This window comes from Protopterus annectens, chromosome 11.part0 (genome assembly GCF_019279795.1).
Source record: "Protopterus annectens isolate FY-2018-M chromosome 11.part0, PAN1.0, whole genome shotgun sequence".
Classification (NCBI taxonomy): domain Eukaryota; kingdom Metazoa; phylum Chordata; order Ceratodontiformes; family Protopteridae; genus Protopterus; species Protopterus annectens.
The window spans coordinates 998,844,951-998,867,679 of record NC_056745.1 but is presented as its reverse complement, the minus strand read 5'-3'; positions in this window follow the sequence as shown (position 1 = coordinate 998,867,679).

The window sequence follows — 22,729 nt, the reverse complement described above, 5'->3', positions numbered from 1 at the left end:
CTTATAAGTAAGGCATGGCATCTAGGTCCAAAGAGGTCATTATTCCACATCACTCCATCCTTATCAGACCAAACATATAGTACAATGCTCCCTTTGGTATGTACCTGACCAGGCGTATGCAGCAACTAGAGTGACCTCAAAGGTTCTTTACAAAAAGAATGCAAGGTGTAACAAACCTGCCTTATGCAGAGTGCCTTAAAGCCCTTTCTGTCTACTCAGATTCCTATAGATTGCTAAGGGGTGATCTATGCCTGGCTGATAAGGCATCCACAAACCCCGCACGTATGAATCTCCAACATATTCATAAGTCAAAGAGTACCAAAAATGCACAGTCTAAAGTGTTGAATTTTGCCTGTGACATAAACATAGCATGTAGGAGATACAGATATGTTTCCCAGAGATTTCCACTCCTATGAAACAAGCTTCCCATCGATGTAAAGCTGAGTTCTTCTATTACCCAGTTTAAATATAACCCAGACAAGTGGATTGGGAATACTAATTTTCTACCAGGCCTGGAACCCATGTCCCTTATGGACAGAGCTAGCTTATAAATACCTGGTCCTCAATGTCCTATTTGGATACAGGACATCATTATCTTTCAGGAAAACTTGGCTAGGCTTAGAAAGGCCCCTTGGGCGGTTAGCCTAGTACCAGTCAATAAATTTATGAAACTCAGATGTCTGCTATTATTTAATGACTTCAATCCTCAGTAATTTGCCAGCAAACCACAAATTTTATGAGGAACAGACCAAAAATATAAGGCAAAAATCTGGACATTCTGTGAAAATCTGGACAGTTGAGAAGTATGTGAAGCACTTAAAAGTAACCTTCCTAAACCACTTTTTAAACCACAAATACATCCTAGATTTTCATCCTACAAAAAGAATCTTCAGCAACTCCATAAGTATTCAACCAAATCAACACTAGATACAACACACAGAGCCACACCCTTTGAAGCCTCAACATCAAAGCCATAAGACAAGCCAACTCACTACCCAATATTTTAATCATAGGAGACTCCATTGTGAGACATACAAATCTGCCTGTCACCAAGATGAATAAGGAGAAGAGCACAATTAGCTGTCAGTCAGGGGACAGGATCCACCAAATTATCCACACACTCAAGTCATTAGACCACATGTACCACTATGGCTCAATCACAGCCCATATGGATGTAAATGACATGAGCTGTACATCTTTGGGCCATATGAAGAGTGGTATTATGCAAGTCTTGGACTATATATCCTAGGCTGGTATGTATCTATTACTGATCAGCATTGTGCCATCTCTGAGGATGATGTCACAATAGGAACAAAAGGTGATTGACTTCAATAATTGGCTTAGTTACTGGTGTCATTTCAGGGGAGATATTGTCAACAGACCATGTTGCTTTTCCAAGAATGCTCTGCACCTTTCCCCTCTATGCCTTTGAATATTGGCTAAAGCACAAGCTACAATACCTTCCACACATTCAGATCAGCTACTGCACCACTAGGGCCCAAAGGTGATGGTCTATCAAACTCACCTCAGGACTCATTGAACAGGGATATGCATGTTAGCATCTTCATGTCCAGGTTTCCACAGTCAAAGTCCAATATCCTATCTTTGTAAGCTGTAGGTCACCCTGCATGACCCAAGAAAGCCATGACTCATACTTGGACTTACTAAAGGCCCTCACTATTCATCCCAAACCATATTCCTGGGCAAATTCAACTACCCCACTATAAACTGAGATGCTTTCATGACCCTAAGCATACAATTCCAGAGATTTCTGAACTTTGTAAACACAACAACCTTAAACCAGAAAGCCTGTATTCCCACTAGGGGTGCAAACATACTCAACCTGTTATTCACAAACATGGGAGAATGCTATACCCCTCACCCCCAATCCCATGTAGTGATCTGATAAGATCATACCATAAAGCTCCCTTCTTCATAAAATAAATAAATAAATAAACAAACAAAAACATAACATTTAGGTACTAATCTAAGGCAAACTCCCTACTACTAAATAATAGCCTGAGAAAACCTTCAAGTACCTCCAAACCCTGTGAACACAGTTGGCAGTGCATAATTGTAATATCAAATCAGTAAAAACAGAGAGAGAACAAACTACCCTGCTGAAATCCAAACATAAACAGATTTTATGATAAACAAAACTAAAAAAACTCGTAGCCAAGATTAGGAATTGCTAAACCCAGCATGATAAAAACATTGTCATCAAGCATGATAAAAACACTTTCATCAATCTATACAAAGTATTAAGAGGACAGATAAAGTGTGCTAAAGCCAAATTTGAGGTAAAGAAGCCTGCCAAAAAAGAACAACCACAAGGCTTTCTTTTTAGTTTCATAGGTAAATGCTAGGATATCTACCCTTGCAGGTCATTTTAAGCCTACTCAGTTTCCATTTTTCTCCTTATTTTAACCTTTCTCATTTGCATAGAGATTGGCCTTACCTGTCCCACAGGCAAAATTATATATTACCCCTAATGAGTATAACAGAGATCATACCATAGATATTTTGAGAAAACTCATGCATAGCATAAAGCATTTAGGAGCTGCCTCTGTCCATCAAAAGTACAGAGGTCAGTCCTGGAGTAAATGTTTTGTTTTTCATCCATAGATCCAAGTTGCACTTGAATATGGACAGGGATGATCTTTGTTTTACATGGATGGGGGATTCTGTTCCAGACTATTTATTATATTGATTTATATTTCTACTATTTATTATATTTAACTATGTCCAAAACCTTAAAGGTAGCACACAGCAGTGTGGATAACTAATTGCAAATAGAACCACCTACATGGATTTGGAGGCTATAGCAAATCTTCTGGCTGATTCTTAATGCTATGAATTCAGTTATGTTAATTATGATGACATTGTCTTGATGAAATATTTTGGATATCATTGTCAGCACAGGGTTCAGGAGCCTTGACTGAGTAGGATACTATATCTATCAGATTTTTGTTTAAAATGAAAAAATCAGACATACCTCACATCAGTTCTTAACTCAGTGTCACTACCAGAGTATCATGCCTTTAGTAATACAACTGGTAGACCTAAGCATGGTGCAGTTGGTACGTGAGCAGGTTGTCTACATTTTTGTTGTTGTATTTGTAGTACTGCAGGGCAGTTGCACCATGGCACTGGTTGCTCAAAGGTATATATTAACAAAGATACAGTGAGTGGCTGTAGACAGCAATGTGTACATACCAGAAAATTAGGCAGAACTCAACTATTAGGTTTTAAATTATGGAAACCAACAATGATAAAAATTGCAATAATTCAGACAGACTTCTGATCTGTTATTTGAGGGAAGTGTTTAATTGTACCCTTACATATCTTCATGGCACTGCATCAAAAGCACAAGGAAGACTGCTAGTATATTTTATAAAGCACACACAGTCATCCTAGACGAAGGCACTCAGATAGCAGGTACTGCTTAAAGTGCTGTCAGCCATGGTGTATTTTATTGCATTTCTGATTACAACACACACACACACACACACACACACACACACACACACACACACACACACACACTCTTTCCAAAGTGCTGCAGACTTCAAGCTGAACCGATCTGTGGACAATATTGCCTCACAGTTCTTGTTCTCATATATCTCCTTGAGCAAGTTGCACAACTCTTCTTATTACCTTTGCAGAATTGCTGAATTCGAATTGATCTGTTGATTTGCATTGGCTGTGCCAAACCAAAGCCAGAATTTTTATTAATTTTAATAAAAGTGCGCCTTTGTAACTGACTTTGTAACTTAACACTCCAATGTAACCACACCACATGTGTTAATAATTAATGTTAGTGAGCTCAGGGACTATTTGATGTCTTACATATACATAATAACGTCCACGTCAGTTTTTCACTGAAGTGGGCTTCAGGCTCACAAAATAGTACTCTTCTTATAGTTAACTGTGGTCATTTATATATTCTCCTTTGTTACAGGGATCACTGTAGCCTACCATAATTTGCACTAATTTTGAAGGCAAGACTGTGTGAGCTTTTGTATAATAAGTAAACTGCAAATAACTTATTAAACTACATTTTAAAACACACACACAAAAAATATCCTGATATGCTACTGCAGTCCTTGATTCAGTGTTCTTGATTTTGTGACTTTGCCCAAGGCTAGTACAATTTGATCTTGAGGTATAATGGTGAAAGTCAACCTCTGTTTCTTAGTAATAATCCAGCTTCTTCTTCTCTGATAACTTTTTTCCTAGTACAGTGATAATGTGTAATGGTTCAAAGTACATTGTTATCAAGGATTTCCAGGGTACTACATTGCTTTGTATTATCTCTAAGTTGCATATGTAGTCTTAAACTTGCTTTCCATTTTATTTGCAAACTTAAGCTCATAGGGGGGCTTAGTTAAGGGGATTGCCTGTTAGTACTTTTTGGGCTAGGATGAGCTTACTTTTACTTTTTGAAATTTATATAGAACAATTACTTCCTATTGCATTATTTATGCAATGGATCCACCATAAGACCTGATCAAATCTCCCATTGTATTTGTATTTATATATATATATATATATATATATATATATATATATATATATATATATATATATATATATACATATATATATATATATACACATATATATATATATATATATATATATATATATATATATACACACTAACTGCATTTAGAGTTTGAGACAAGCTAGTGTTGCTAAGATCATCAGTAATTTTTGTGGTAGTCAGTACTGATGAAGGTCTTAAATATGGAGGCACTGCATTTGACATCAGCCTTTATTTTGGTGGAAAATATGATTGCGTCATAGTCTGATTTGACAAGGGAAGGGATGATGGTATGAGATGAGCAAATGGATAGTATGTTTCTAGAAACATTATCCAGAATGCCTTTTCCCCAGGTGGACTTTTCTGTAAGTGTTGAGTGCAAATGACACTACTGAAATCAAAGAGCCATTGGATTATGTATCACTGGAAGCTTAACTACAAAAGCTAACCATAAGTGGTTAAAATTAATCAAAATAAATTTATTTTAGCTTCTGTAAAATAACAAGCCCCAGGACTCACACTCCATGTAGGCTTCATGCAAAGGCTACATGGAGTTTACTATTATGTGTGAATATATGCATATAAATAGTAGAGTTTTTTGTTTCTGTAGCAGTGTGGTGTCAGCCAGGAAATCATGTACATGAACATAGATAGCCCCCCTGTTAAAATCAGAGCACTGATGGTCCACATTTTTGCGCAAAATGCCACAATGATCAACAGGGCTTCACAGATGGCTCTCAGTCTCTTAGCGCAAGACATCAAGGCAAAGGCCAATGTAATGGAGGACAATGACCCAGAAATAGGGATATAGTTGACATATTTGCCCTATAGAAATGTGCTAGAATAACCAGGGGTTTGTGTTAAGACGCATGTTCTGAAGGATCTGAAGTATGAAACTCAAATGTATGTAATATTGAGTCACTTCAGTCTTGAGATCATCACAGAGATAAGGCAGAAAGCCACACATTTGATAAAGAACACATCTGGACATTTTGTGAAAATCTGGTCAGTTGAGACATATGAGTGTGAAGTATATGGTCCACAGTACAGGATGGTGCATCTACAGAGCAGAGTATTGTGAAATTCCATTCCTGGTATTCTGTACTGGAGTTGTGTAAATCATCTGTAGGTGTACATGTGCTGCCATGTAAAATAAAAGGGACACACAAATGAATTGTAGGAATGAACACAGGGAAAGAGGACAATTGAAACAACCTAATGTACAGCAGATGAGGACATGTCAATGGAGAATGGATGTAGCAGCAACACCAATCGCATAGCAGTGTGGTACAGTAGAGACTGCACAGTGAAAATGTGTATTATATGACTGTCAGACTATGTGACGTAGCAATGGGCGGGGTTGTCTATGTGAGATAAGTGTCCTTGCATGAATAATGCAGAGGACAACTATCAGGGATGTGAGACACAATTGTAGGTAGGGTGCATACTGTGAAGATGTGCAAACTAATTTGCCTGAATATGAGTGCAATCTCACAGGTAACCACAATCATGGACAATATGAGAGTAATACCACCAGTAATCCCATGCCTATGACATAACATATGTGATTTAAAGTGATCAGAGGTGATTCTGCACAAACACACTGATACATATTTTATGATATGTCCACACTCTATAAGGGCAATCATGCACACTGTCCTGGTTCTGTAACATGTGCTGGAGGACCAGCACCATCAGACAGTAATGTCTATGCCACAGAAAGAATACCTAGGTATGGGCAATAAGCTGTGTGACAGCTCAGTGTGACAGAGGTAGTACACTTCAGTTACACATCAGTGGAAGATGTGTAGGCATGTACATGAAGAAGAGTACATTGTACTCAGTTACTGGTGTGATGAAGGCTGTGAGCTATGGAGGTATTATGACCTTAGATGTTGATGTGCTTCATATACTCAGTAGCTGTGTCACATACAACGGAGTGCTCAGCACTCTGACCATACGCTAGTGGATGTTCCACTTACCATCTACCCCAGGACACAGGTCACACAACTACTGGTCTAATTATAGGGTGTGTTGTCCACATTATACTTGGGTTGCATGTTTGTTTTCCTGATGTAACAAAATGTATTCTTGTCATTGCTGGTATTGTCATGGCTGTGACAGCAATCTTTGGTGTGTGTTGATACTGTATTTATATATTAATATGGTTTTGAGTCATGATTGCCCACAATCAATCAGTCCATCATCTCTGCTCTATTGGACCCGATGTATGTATGTTATCTGATTTCCATCATATGGACCTCTGATCATCACCTATGATATAGGTCACTTTGCACATTTCAACATAGTGCGATGCCATGATGTGATACATACGTCTACCTACCTTGGTGGTGATATAGCTGTTTAGGGCCACATCTGACAGTGTGGATTGAATACCTCAGTGTGGATTTATATCAAATGCCTTGTCCTGGTCAAGTTCCATAGGATGATAGTGTTGTCAATCATGCATACCCTCGATCACATCTTTGAGGACATCTATCAGATGTAACAGGCATGATGTAGCATTAACAACTCAAACCGGTCTGCTGCACACAGCCGGGATATTATTAGTGCCCATTTAGAAAAGGTCCGTGATGACATGCTGGTCTAGTTCCCAGCTGAGGAGTGTCAGTATGTCTTTGCATGCATGGATCACGTGCTGTCCCCCCAACTCAAATGGATACATGTTGATGTGCACCCTTCTACTGGAACATAGCCCATGTGCAGAGTGTGTTGAAGTGTGTATTCACCCATATCAGTAAGGTCTATGTGCTGAGTCATGCCATAGGTGATCTGTGATATTGTCACACCCCATTGATCAGTGTGTGCCTGATTTGATGAAGAGAGCATACTGTCTACTACTGTCTATCTTGATCCTGGGACAGAGGGACAGACATCACCCCCCCATGCAGATGTCATTGAATTAACCTAACAGCCGGTATTTAGGTATAACCAATTAGCAGCAACACAACACATACTCTGGAACACAGAACAATCAACCTGCATGAAGTAGAGAACTCACCACTGGCATAATAACCAGGAATATGTGCTTGTATGTAATTGGCCCTTTACTGTTTTCTTAACAGTCTTTAACAGTTCAGGCTGCTTTTTGCTTACGTTTGGCTCCCCACATTTGCTGATTCTTCCATATTGGGTACAATCCAAAAAACAAACAGTAGGAGCTATAATACAGTAAAAATGACAAGTGATAACAATAAAGTCAATCTAAAAAAAAAAAAATAAAATGTGTCATGATTTCTTTGCAGGGCTGAGAATTGACAGGTTACCAGGCATTGTGCACAGACAAGTTATCAGTTATGCTGAGTGATGTCATGTAGATAGCAATCTGAACTTCGACCACCAAGTGTCCACACTGGTATTGAACGCTTATGTTGTACACATCATAAGTCAAGCCATCATATTCAAATCTTAAGATTGCATGACACCACTGTACTCAAACCTCATGAAAACACTAATAGACTGTAATGCTCTCTTTTGCATGTACCTCACCAGACACATTTAACAGGTGGAAAGACCACAGGGGTTTCTCACTAAGAAAACAAAAGGCCTACAAATTATGCTATGATGTATGTAGATAGACTGAAAGTCATGTCATTGTAATCTGTATTGTCTCTGACCCTGACCTGGTGGGAATAGTGCAAATCATTTGTAGCTGATGACATCAGCAGTGTGTGTTGTGGAGAATATGGTAATAACAGTGTCCCACATGCTGGTGTAAAAGTCCCTCTGTAATGGCAAGCAAGAGCACAAACACACACACACACACACACACACACACACACACACACACACACACACACACACGCACACACAGTTGACTGAAGTGAGAACAGAACCCCTACCCAAGTACATAGACTACAGATCTCAGTATGTTTTGTAAACTCCATGGCACAAGTCTGACTTTTGCAAGACTGTAGGTCAACTTATATTGAATGACATCAGAAGGGGATGTTGGAGAGAAGACTTTGGGAGGCCTGCATGAAGTGGATGTGTAGGCATGTGCAAGTATCAAAATACTGTCATTCCATGGGAAATGGAGCAGCTACTTTAGGATACACACTTTTGCTCTTTTGTCTAGACACACGCACACACACACAGACACACACACACACATACACTCACACACACACACACACACACACACACACACACACACACACACACACACACACACACACACACACAGTTTCCTGCATTTAGTGCAGAGCCCCTACCTATATAAGTACACAGACTTAGCACTGTATGCAAGTGACACAGCACAAGTCTGACTTTTACATGACTACAGGTCAACCTATAGTGGATGACATCAGCAGGGCATGTTGGAGAGAAGATGTTTGGTGGCCTGCATGAGAAGGATATGTAGGCATGTGCAAGTAACAAACTGCTGTCTATTCTTGGGATTGGAGCAGTAACTGTAGGATATACACTTCTCCTTTTCTGTCTAGACACACACACACACACACATGCAGTTGCCTGCAGTAAGTACAGAACCTCTACATATCTATCTACACAGACTACAGAACTCATGTACAAGTAACAAATTGCTGTCTATCCATGGGATTAAAGCAGTAACTGTAAAATACATACGTCTGCTTTTCTGTCTAGACACACACACACACACACACACACACACACACACACACACACACACACACACACACACACACACACACACACACACACACACACACACACACTTGACTCCAGTGAGAATAAATTCCCTACTTGTCTAAGTACATACACTACAGAACTTGATACTTTACACAAGCACCACTGCAAAAGTCTGACTTTTACAAGACTGCAGGTCAATTTATAATGGATGACATCGCCAGGGTATGTTGGAGAGAATATGTTGGGAGGCCTGCACAGGTTCATAGCTTGATAAGTTCATAGGAGTTTACAAGCCTAATCGCCGTAGGGCATTTACAAGCCTAGCTGGATAAAAACACAACTACCCTTATTGAGCATAGTTAGATGGTCATTGTTAGCAGAGCAATTTTGTGATCATCACTGAATGGTTCTATCCATGAGGGACATAGGTGCCACCTCAGGGGTGAATTTACAATTACCCATCCAGTTCTGAAGGTTGCACTTGAATGGCATCATTGAGGAGCACTGCTTCACATGTAGTGGAAGCCTATTACAGAGGAGTTGCAATCGTTGGGACATATATCTGTCTCCCCAGCATGTTTTGTTTATGTCACATGCTAGGTTAAGATACTGGGACAAGTAATTCTTTCCCAATTGATTTGCAGATGCCCAGCATTTCCAGTAGGGCAGGTTCTAAGACTGCTCTGTAGGCCATGCATAGGTCGCCTCTCAGCAGCCTGCATGATACTGAGCATAGTGACAGGTTTTTCAGTCTTTCCAAGTGCGTCATGTTTTGGAGGCCCTGCATTCTCTTGGTCACAAACCTCTGTGTGTTATTCAGTTGCTGCAGGTGTCTGGTGAGGTACAGACAAAAGGGACCATTGTACTCAGTAAGTGGTCTGATAAGGGTAGAATACATCAGATATATGACCTCTCTGGTCTGGGATTTGGTGGCCTTATTTATGAGGTGGACAATATAGAATGTGTCTCACCACTACTGACACAAAGTGATTGAAGTGTAGATTATCAACATGTGTTCCAAAGTCTCACAACACTGTGTTTGAGCTTACAGGGGTGGTATGTATATGATAATTAGTAGGGGTACATTATTGCCAAAGGGAACAATGAGGCATTTTTTACTTTAAGGTTTAGTCTATGAGTCTGGCACCAATCATTTTTCTGTGCCAGCCCCTTCTCTAATATGTTAACATCACTGGGGGACTCTATATGACTGCATTCAGTTGACAGTCATCTGCAAACTTGGTAAGCCACAGGCCATCTCCCTTTGCCTGGGCTTCAGATAAATAGTTTCCAAACAGTTAAGGGCCCAGTGCAGATCATTGTGGTATTCCACTGGCAAGTGGTCTAGTGGTGTTGATGCTGTCTTTAACTTTGACAGTGTGTGTTTTGTCAGTGACCCAGTTGACTATCCATCTAGTAATTTATGGGTTAATTTCCAGATGGAAGATTTTCTCTATGATACCTCAATGGGGAATAGTGTCAAAGGACTTGGATAACTCATCACAGGTGATATGTCCTGTTATCTCTCATCCAGGTCTTTGGAGTCAGTATCAAAAAAGTCCTCTAGTTTTAATAAGCAAGATTTACCCCTGAAAAAGCCAAAATTGGTCAGGTCAAGTGTGTTGAAGGTCACCTATGTACCTGTGGATAAGGTACATGCTGATTCCTTCCCTAGCCTTGTAGATAAGGCTTTTTAGGCTTATGGGTCAAGTAGTGTAGGTGATATATGTGTGGAAAATGTACTGACACACCAGGGTTGTAGTGCCTTGGGGAGCAGTACATGGCTGTACTGTAAATATGTGACACATTGTTATATAGGGCCTTCAATTTGTTATGCTTCCACATGTAGTTTTATGTCATAGACAGGAAATGGGCTGGAAACAGCAGTTATACATAATAATATTTAGTTTTCCATATTGCAATGAGCAGCGGGTTTGTGTGACAGCTCACAAAGTATTTACACATGTGAAATACACATTTCCATTACTTTCCCTGTTTGTGCATAGTTAAGCAGTGTGCATACGCTAGTCACATCATTAAAGTCTGAGAGTTATGAAACACACATGCTGCTTAACTGACTTTGTGGTATCAGGTGTAAATGCATTGACACATTTCTTTTTTAAATGCAGATGATACTGTGTATGAATCCAGGTGTATCCAATACTTTTAAAGACTTTTAATTAAACATTGATAATGCAATGACATGTATTCTTTAAAGTACATGTGTTGCTATATGCTGGCATAGCACAGCAGGGTTAAGCAGCATTGTGAGAACGTAACCACTGCATTTTGCTGCTGCTCACCATTGTGGCACATTGGTGTGCAATGTGCACGTTGGCACAAACACAGAGGACAAAAAGTGAAGGGATCCATTGCTTTTTCTTCTACTTATGTGTGTTTTATGTGATTCTGTTTTTTGACCAGATTAAAGGTGTTAAAATGGGGTAGATAGAAAAGTGGTGAAATGGAGAGCAAATAGGGGAAAACAAAGGAAAAGCTGTGCAGGAATTTGCAGGAGGGAGGTAGGAAAGAACCATAGCTATCCATTTCTTTAACAGTGTAAACTGAAAATATGTGCATAATATTAACTTAATTTGGACTGTTACCTTCACAAAGAGAGGTAACAATAACAAAATCCTGTTGTATAGCCAGTTGGACCAAATCAAGTGTGTCAAGAAGATGTGTGTGAAATGGAGAGATACGTAGGACAATTTTTTTTTTCTGGGACAGATGCCCATTTTTTTTTAATTCAGTAAGAGAGGACTGCTGGGTAAGGGACATAGGTATGTCTGGGTCAGGTAAGTTGGTAGGTGTGGAAACAAAATGCAAATATGCAAGAAAAACAAGAAAAGAGATAGGAATGTGAACAACACAAAAGGTTGAGGGACACTATGATTGCAGTAAGGGAGGGAACAATGCTGGCTCATGCCCATCAAGCTTGGGGACAGTGAGAATCAAATCCTCACCCACTGGACTGTCATCACTGTCTCCTTACTTCACTGGTGGTTGGAGTACTTGATGTCTCCCCCTCCTCCTATGGACAATGAGGGAAAGCAGACTGTCCATCCAGTGTAGGGGTACACCAATGGTCCACGTGCAACCCTAAGCACCATCCCTGGCAAATCACTGCGTGTGATCACCACTTCCACCACTACTCCCAGAGGGTAACACTGCACCAGTCTTACATGGCAGTACCACCTGTCTGTAGGGGTAGCAGAGGCAGTGCTGCCAGGTTGACTGCCAGATGTGCTGTACATTGGTGCTAGAGTTGGTGGGGAGGGGCAGGCTAATCCACTGTGGCTGGCCTACCTCGCTGTGCTGTGTAGCATTCACTGATGTGGTACACATGGATGACATGGAGACATTCTGATGACAAATAATAGAATATAAAAAAGGATAGATACAGTTTGGGTGAGAAAAAAATAAAATAAATTAGTACCATCACATGTGACATACAGTGCATTAATACAGTTATACAACTTTTTTATCTGAAGTATTACATTTAAGTATATATCCTAACAGATACACAATGTATTACAGACTGCTGAAAGTAATACTTGAAATGTGTATATATTGCATGTTCCAATTATACAGATTACAGTTTACAGCAGGGCATATGTGCCAGTGGTATAGAGTTTTTAATGTAATGTAAATATTATTGAAGAAATAACAGTATTGTATAGATAAAAATTGTAGTATTTGAACCCACAAGCTCCAACTACAGTCTAATACTGGACTCTTGAAACTGATTTGTGCTACAGACTAATGCACGCATACTTGCTTTTACAGTTGGGATATGCATGCTCAATTTGATACAACTCTATAAAAGATCAAAAAAGTTATCTTTAACTTTTAATTTTACAATAACATTTCTGTTCTGCTGCTTGCATACCACTTGCTTCCCCTAGTCTCTCCAATCGAGAAACAAGCGCTTTCTTTCAACTCACCCTCAGTGACATCTGGGGAAAGAACAGAATATACAGAAGAGCATTATGCATACCAGTCTTGCCTATAAGTCTTACATGTACTTTCATAATGTCATACTAACACAGATGTGGGATGTCTGCAGTCTCAAATTCTTTCAATCAATAGTTGAGAACATCCTTTTTTCTCTTGTATAAGTCATTAAAATGATGCCTACTTTGCTCAATAGTGAGTGGCATTGGATACAGCCTGGGACAAGTTATTCCATGCCTTACACTTGTACTGGGAGCCAGAATAGTCCCCATGCAGAAGCATTTGTTTGTGGCGCTTTACCAGGAGTCCAGTAAATATCCTGGACTGCCATACACATGCTCCTGGGTTCTAATGCATGATACGGCAGTCCTACATTTACACCTGTTGCCACAGAATGTTGAAATAACACTTGTCTATTTTTCAGTTCATTGCTATAAACTGCACTATCACAACAGTAACAAAAAGGTGGCACACCTTCTACTAGAACCCAGGACCATCTGTACTCTAGACCTACACTTACACCTGTTGCCACAGGACTAGTGACAGGACATTCCCTAATTTACTAATCATTCTTAAAGTCTCTGTGTTATCTGTCATGGAGTGCTGCTTAGTGGGTTTGCCCAGTGTCCAAAAGAACTAATTGAATATATCTGGTTTCAGTTATTGGCTGTTTGTGTCCTGCCTGCAGGTGTTTTTTCACGTCTATATTATAATATCGACATTTGAAAACATCGAACATCATATGGTTGACACCATATGGTCGATGTCTTCAAACGTCAACCTTATAAAAACACACAAAAAGTTAAGAAGTACCCTAATGGGTTTAAGCAGGGGGCAAGCACCCCTGCACCTCCCATATGGGGAGTTTCGCTCCCCACACCCCCCGCTACTTAAATATACCAACTCCCAGACCGCACTACATTGCAGTAAAGCGAAATCTCCCCTTACAGAGATTTCCATTTACACGCTCAAGAATCTGAGCTTTCGATATTCTCGTGTCAACAATGTCAGATTTGATATTGTCGGCTTTTGAGAATATAATATAGACCCGTTTTGTCTGCTTCCTGGGCGGGCCTGTTGGCCAATTTGTGCACTGCTGCACTATGAGCAAATGAGATAAACACAGCCAAACCTGACATTCAATTTCCTCCATTTCCCATGTTTGTACTAAGCAGCACATTGTGTAAACAATGCAAAAACAAAAACAAAAAAAGCAATATGTGACATACACACTAGAAAATGCTAATTCAAATGAGATATATTTACATAGGTCTGGATTTGAACTCTTACTCCAATGAAACTTCAGATCACAGAAAGGGTGCCTTATACCTCTTTGACACACAAACAGCTTTACAGCAAGGAACTGAAATCATTCTGCATACAACCAACTGCAACATCATCTACAGTAATATGAAACCATACAACTGTTATTTGTACATTTATTATTTTTGGATGTAATCACACAACCAGTTATGACTATTGCTTGCAAATATACAGCTCTGTTTTACCTCAATGTGTTTGTTGGTCATTCTTCTCTTATCTGACCAGTAATCTGAGACATGCAGTTTGTATGCCATCTATAGTGTTGGCCTTAAAATGGCAATAATATATGCAGTTGCCAACAAATGAAGGGAAGAATGGATGTTAATGAACATTACCTAAGAATTGTATGCTACTTACTTACATTTCCAGCCTGACATCTAACCTTTTGTGAGTCTAATCTGACACACCCACTTGATGTAGGGCAACCTGCAGTGTTATTGTGTTTTCCTTCTCCAAATCAGTAATTATTCACACTTGCAATCCATTTACAGCAAACACTGAGGGTGTTTATATCTGCTATATTGATCCAAGTATTTGGGATTCAGCAGTTCTAATCAGTTCACACCTGATTTGCATATTTACCATGCTGACAGCCCTGAATCTAAGCCACAAAAAAGCAGCCATGCAGCTAGGAAAACTGAAAGTGAAGAGACTTGTTTATGTGGAGAACACATAACAGAGGCTATTACTTTGGGGTATATCTTCACAGAGGATTACTGAACTTGAGAAGGTATGACTGAATTTTGTCAGCTACCTACTGCATATGCTGGAATGTAATTAATAAAAATCTGAAGCAAAGAGTTTTGCACTTTTATCTGTATGCATTAGTTAGAAGTGTGCTGATGCCATGGGCATGTTTGTCAAGGCATTTCATAGGTATACCTGAGTGATAATATCTTAAAATGGAATGGTCTGATAAATCTGTAGACATGTTTTAGGGGCAGTTCACTTGATAGTACTATTAGCATTTCAAAGATGGTTTGCTAGCAAAATGTGTCATTTGCCTGTTCATTAGTTGGGGGACAAAGTTGTATTTCTGTTATAGCACAAGCAAGGATATGTTGACATTGTTACTCTCTTTTTGTTGTATCCACCCTGTTGTTCATATTTCAAATCTCTAGACTGTTTTATGTTCCTCCAGTGAGTAATACTGAGGTGCTACTTTTTTCTGTTTTATCTGGGACCTGTTGTTTTGCAGTTTTGTGATACTTATGCGTATTACCCTTCTGTTGACTTTTAGGGCACCTAATATTATGCCCCCCAGACATCCTAATCCTCGAAGAAACCCTTACCTGATGCTGAGAATCAGGTTATTGTTGACGCTTTTAGGCAACATAGTGCCTTCCAGCTTGAAAGGTGTCAGGGAGATGTCATGCAGAATGCAGATTTGGTGGCAGATTGTCAATGATGACAATGCCATGGGTGGCCACAGCAGGACATATGACTAGTTGCACCATAGGACCACAGACATGATCTCATTTGCACAAAGGAGAGCAGCTGCAGTGGGCCATGATCAGATCGGTACCTGGGGGGGCCTGCTACAGAGCCACCACTAACAACAAATGACGAGTTTCTGTCCACTGTCACAGATCCAGACATCTCTCAGTAAAATTCCGAACAGCATGTCCTTGTCATTGGAGCTACTGTTTCAGGGACAGCAAGCCCATCCCAGGAAGATCTTCCAGATAGGCTTTTGTGTCTTAGTTGTTGAATACTGTTGTATAGTAACACAATTTAAATCAATACATTACTTCTGTTTCACAAGATTTTATTTATTTATTTTTTGGGGGGAAGGGATTGAAAATTGATACAGTTAGCACATTCTGACTGATTAGCTTACGATGGAGTTTCATCAAAGTCCTTGTTGAAAGTATAGTTAATGGACATATAAAAGGGTAAAATTATTAGCCATGGTTGTTACTGTTATTTGTGATAATGCTGTCCTTACCTGTTGCTTAACTTCTTCCAGGGCCATCTGGCATGCAGAGTATATCCTCATCTGAAGACGGTAAGCCAAACATTTTTATTTTATTACTGATGAGCAATTCAAAGAAATATTTTAGTGTGTGATGTTGATATCAGGACTGTTGTGTGTATTGCTGTACTGTCTAATAATGGCAGCATTATTTTATCATATATTGGAGTATATTAGTATAGATATTAATTGTTCCCGTGTATGTTGCTTATTAACACAGGTGATTCTGACAGTGGAAGTGTAGGACTTCTACCACCCGATGTCGGAGTATCAGCAGAATCTGATGACGATGGTGGTGGCCAAAGAGAGGTGCAGTTGGGGGGGGTGGGGCAAAGGTTGAAACTGACACTGAGGTAGACATACAGCCATCACCTGAAATTCCATCAGACACAGCCAGTAGGCCTATCTCTACTCATTCTAGATATTGGACAGATAGAGGACAATATAGTTGCTCAGGGAAGTGTTATTACTTTGGCTTCAGCACCTGTTGACTCTGACAGTAGCCAAAGTGTGGGCAAGGTGCCACACAGGAAAATGATTAGGTGTGCTCAGAGGACAATTGCTGTCCATCCTCCAACTGATCCAGATGTCTCTTCCTGTGCCACTCAGCATATGTTTAGAGCCATCATGGAGGAACAGGCATGTTCATTGTAGATGTGGCATAAGGTGACATGCATGACTGCCTCCACCCTATTGCTGACTGAATGGATTGGATGAATTACACATCGGAATGAAGGTGTCTATGATGGAATGATCAATGTCTGTAAAGGAATGTCTACTGGGAGGGGGAATGGCATGCTCGTGGGCGTAGGTCAGCCACATCATTTGCTGTTAACAAATGTAGCCATGCCCTATTACACTCCCATAGTGGCAGTACTTCCACTGCTCTGTCAGTGGGTGAGCTGTCCACACCCAGATGTGTCAGGCCAGGGGGTCATGGTCCTGGGCTTCGTCATGAGGGGAACTCATCCAGCAGACATCAGTCATGTAGCAGCAGTGTATCTGTCCATTAGCATGGATGTGCCAGTGCAACTCCTGGCTGAGTCAGTTCTCATGGTCCGGGATGACAACAATGAACTTCCACCTCTACCATACATGGCTCACAACTGTCTAACATACCAAGACATACAGCTAGCACAGAGCTTGGCTGTGTTCATGAAGATACTCACCTGGCAGACTCCCACAGACACTTACACAACTGTTATACAGTTTAGCCATACAGCTTAAAACACATTTGGTCTCACTGGCTATGTGTTGGTTTATCCAAATGTGTGCTTGTTTCTCTTTCTTACTCACATACTCTCACCAACCTTTTATGTCACCATAGGCTTCCTGCCCCCCCCCCCAACATACAACTCTGTGCAAGTGATGGTAACTGTGCCATATCCCTGTTTTGTATCTTTTGAATTCATGTATACATAAGCTTTGTGTCTGATGCTCAGGGTGCAAAGCTGACTTAGTGTTTTCTATATCTGCATCTGTGATGTTGAACTGGTAATTGTACTTTTGACTTATATTGGTCTTAGAGTTAAACAGTGGATAGCATCAACATTTTCCAAATTTATTTTGAATGATCTTGTGAGGGTTGTGAAGTCTGAAACTGAAATGTGTATCATTACTTTCTAACTTCTCTCTTTAATGATTTTCCAGTACAAACATATGGTGCTAAAGTGGAGTCATGCAGTGGCCATCTGCACTTTTGAGAGGTATGCCTGTGTGAATCGTTGATGCCTGAGGCCTACAACTTAATAATGGACACATGTAAGTCAAATAAGTTTCTGCTGTCCCATGTTAAGGTCATTTCTATACAAATCTCCCACATTTTACTTGCTTACACTACCAAATAATGAAATGCAAGATATGCCAGTCATTCATATTATTACACAATACACTCCATTTTCAGTAGTTACCTTTTAAATCCAGCGGTTGCAACAGTTTTAGTTCAGGGCTAACTCTGTGTGATGCAAGCAGTACATAGCCAATATATGGGGAGGTAAAGGTTATGTGTATGTGTGTAGGAGGAAGGTTTTAGGCCCTTAGGTGGTGAGTGCATGTGCTTTGCATCACCTCTTAGCCAATGTGAGGGCATATTGACCACACCTACATATGCCGACACCCACAGCAGCTGTTCCTTCTCCCTCTGACTCCTCATCTGCATGTGGCTGTGATGACCTTGCCAATGGTGGTGCGATGTGTGCTCCTTCCCCTTGTTGATCCCACTGAAGCTGTTATCAAAGGATGATGCTGTGTAGCATGGCACGTACTTTGAATATTTTGGTACATATCCGCAGATTGTAATTCAGGGATCTAGGCACTGGAACTGCAACTTCAGCAGCCCAAACACACACTCTGTGATATTTCTGGTTTGAGCGTGTGCCTCATTATCGTGTTCTTAAGAAGGTGTGTGTGCATTTTTGATGGGTGTCATCAGCCACAGTTCCATTGCATAACCTGTATCCCTCAGTAAATGACCCTGTGTGATATCGCCCATAGCAAACATCTGATTCAGCTAGGAGGGGTGCCAGATATGTGAGTTGTGATAATTGCCAAGGTTGCCAGCACACACATTCAAGATAATTCCCTTGGCATTACACAGAACTTAGCAGTTAATAGAGTGGAAGCCCTTTCTTTTAATGTAGAGCCTTCCCTGTTCCCTGGGTTGTGCCTTAATTTCTATATGTGTGCAATCTATGCCACCCAGTATTTCAGGGTAGTGTGCTACAGAGTAGAAGTCCTGCATATTACTGGCAATATCCTCAGGAGTACAGGGAAAATATTTATGGTCACTGGCATGTTGGGGCATAGCATTCAAGAATTGATGGAGGATCCTGGATTCTGATGCCTGTTATACCACCAGCATATCTCCTGGGTCTCTGAAAGGTACCTGTAGCTAAGATTCTAAGTACTACACCTACCTTTGTCCCCAGTGGGACGGGTTCCTCTTGGTTTTCCCTGGCTCTGAGTTGTGGATGACAGTGGTTGCAGAGTTCCTGTAGTGTGTCCCTATCCACCCTGTAGTGATTTAGAATTTTCACATTATGAAGGTTGTGGTAAGTTACCCAGGGTCTGAAAACTCTTCTCCTTCTTGGCCTTGGTCTATTAGCAGCAGCAGCAGGATAAACTTCAGCCTGTTGCACATACACATGAATTAAAGCAACAGCAGCCCCTAACATTGTTTCTGTGTAGACTCCTTTCCATGGCTGCATGCCAACAGGATTTGGAATTTGCAGGGAAAACATGCATTGAGTCTACATGGTTGATTTATAGCTTGTCGAATAGCTCCTCCATCTTGGATCAGTTGATTAGCATAAAATTCAGCTGCATATGCTGTAATTTGCATTCCACAGTGTTTACCTTATTTGCTCGACAGTGTGTGGCTCTGCATACCATGCAGACCTGCTTACTGAATCTGCAGCACACACACACAATGTAAGTGAACCATGTGGGCTTTATTGCATCTGGTTGAAGTTCCTTTTTTTGTGTGTTCTTCTGAGGTTCCAGAGGTAATGGAGAGTTATGTGTTAAACCATGCTATTAATAATTACAAGGGTTTCTGTTACCTATGTTATGTGATTTTTGTTGAGTTAACACTGCTGTGGATATAGGTAGAAATAACCCAGGAGTCCAACAGAGTCTGAATGAATGAAGTTCATTATTTCTGGAATATGATGAATGTTAGATGAGTATTTGGCAACAGTGCATGAAACCATACCAGAGTCAGTAAAGTCTCTAGATTGGACCTTTTGATTAGATTTTCTCCATTAAGCAAATCCACCCTCACACTATTTTTCTGTGTATGTGTATGTGTATGTGTAAGTATGTACAAATGTTAGAAAAGACAACATAAGGTAGCAAATGTCCTATTCATTCTTGTCAGTAGAAGTGAAGGCCTTTATCTGCGAAGCAAAACCTTTCCCTTCCATGTGGATGTACACTGAATCCATCACTGCCAAACAACTGCTCCAAAACCAGTTATTAAAAACAATTATCTTTTTATAAACTGGAGTTTCATCTCTGGTGAGAGTAGGATCACCCTTAGTAAATGAACTGGACAAAAGAATATCCAGATTTGGAACTCTGTGTGTCTGATCACTGTATCACCGATGACAATTGTATTGTCTTTTGAGACAGATTGCTATGCCAATATCAAGAGATTGTAATCCATTATAGGCACCTAAAAATACTTTTCAATGTAGTTTTTCTGCATTAAAACTTAAGGAAATAGATATAAGTCCAGTGATATATGCCATTAGGATTACTACAGCAACTGCTCCACCCACAAAAATTAATTGCACTAATTCACAGACACCATCACCAGTGTAACTGCCTGTGGGGACTACCATAAAAAATTAGGAGGAGCAAAGAGGTCACTACTGAATGAATGTCAAAAGTTCTCATATCTGTCATATTAGCAACAATATTGAATAGTATGTGTGTGTGTGAGCATGTGCGCATGAGAGTATGTGTGTTTGTGTGTATCTGTCTGTCTACCTGCCTGTCACATTGCAAACAGTTGTACCATGTTCCATCTATCCAAAGTTATCAAGTCACACCTGACTAAAATAGTGAACTAAAGCCCAGCCACTTTTATCCACAAACTGTACTATGCAAGTTGGAAATAGAAGTAGAGCTAGATTGCCAGGATTTCCTTCTGTGTCAGTAACACAGCTCAAGCTTATTTGCAAGCAGTTTAGATTTGTCAACTTGCCTTTTGCATGACTTTGAGATGTGGAAAAAAAAACATGAATACTCAAAAAATGCATACAAAGACAGGTATGACATACATAAGCCACAAAGCATGCACCTGAGCCAAAAAACAAACCAGAAAACTGCTTGCTGTGAGGTGACAATGCTACTGTTACATTTCTATACAACATTCAGTGGAAATTAAAATCAGCATTGTATCTGCCCAAAATGTCATAGACCTGGCTGTGTCAGTCAAAGGCACAACCAACATCTTTGTACCCAATAACCATTAGCATGTTTGCCAGTGCCTGCAGAGCACTCCTAAGGGGAAAAGGAAAGAATCACAATATATATTCAACTGTCCTAGGCTATTAAGTTGTATCTAACTCCTATAGTGGCTTGATGAACAGCTGATGCAATCCACAAAATTTACTAGGTATGTACAGAAATGGAAGTATTTTGGCAGGCTTTTCTTCTGCATCTTGCCTACACTGCAACTACATCTGTGGGCCATTTAGCATCCCCATTCAACCTACTGCAGGTATTAGACATGGGGATGAAATCGGAGTACTCAAAGAAAATACACTTGAATACAGTGAGAGCATGCAAATCTTACTTATAATACACCATAATCAAGATCCAAACCATAGATTCTCTTTCATTCTTAATAAAAATGTTTCCATCAGTCATTTTCATAGGTATTTTCCAAGCACAAATAATTGCAGTTCATTAAAAAAATGTTCTTTTATTTTATACAAATCATCAAAATAATTTTGCTTCTGCAGGCTTACTTTACTGGTGCACATTTCTTTTTTTCATTGTTTTATAGACACAGGCACAGCTCAACACTTTCTGTGTACCATGTTTTCATTTCTTCTCATATGTGTGTGAGTTCAAGGTCTGTGTGATATTCCTTAACCTTACTTGGGGAGAATCTGTCCAACTGATGAAGTCAGGAGGTGCTAGCAAGACATCACTGCTGCATACACGTGATGATGTCACAATGTTTCACATGGGCATACTTAGGCTGATGCCACACTCAAACTGCCACTGCTGCTGTATGTAACCATCAGGCACACATAATCAACAGCAGTACAGATGCTGTTGAAGATGTGTGTGGTAGTTTTACATTGTAGGTACACCTATCTATAGAGGCCACACAGAAGGTACTTGGTCGGGAGTAGTACATGTTAATACAATCAATGTCTAGAAATTGGATTTAGTTATTCCAGGGGGCATATGACACACACTCTGCCACTGTGGTAGCTATCATTCTGTCCATTGTTAAAAACATCTTCTGCCTGAGTGATTATGGCTGTCTGTACAGAAATAGAGCATGCAGTGTTCATGCTACCTTGCTCTTGTCTCAAGGTGCACAGTACAGTTGTTGTGGACACTGTACTCTGTCCAATCAAGGAGTTCAATTAATTGTGCCATGACTCCACCATATCTTGCATACATGGCAGTCTAGTCCTTTTCGTTTGTTACATGGACCCAAAGGACAATGGGAATATTGATAATTGTTGATGCATCTATTTTTGCAACGTCTGTTTCCTTTCATCATGGATGTCATCACACATGTCTCATTAATCTACCTGATAATGAGTACA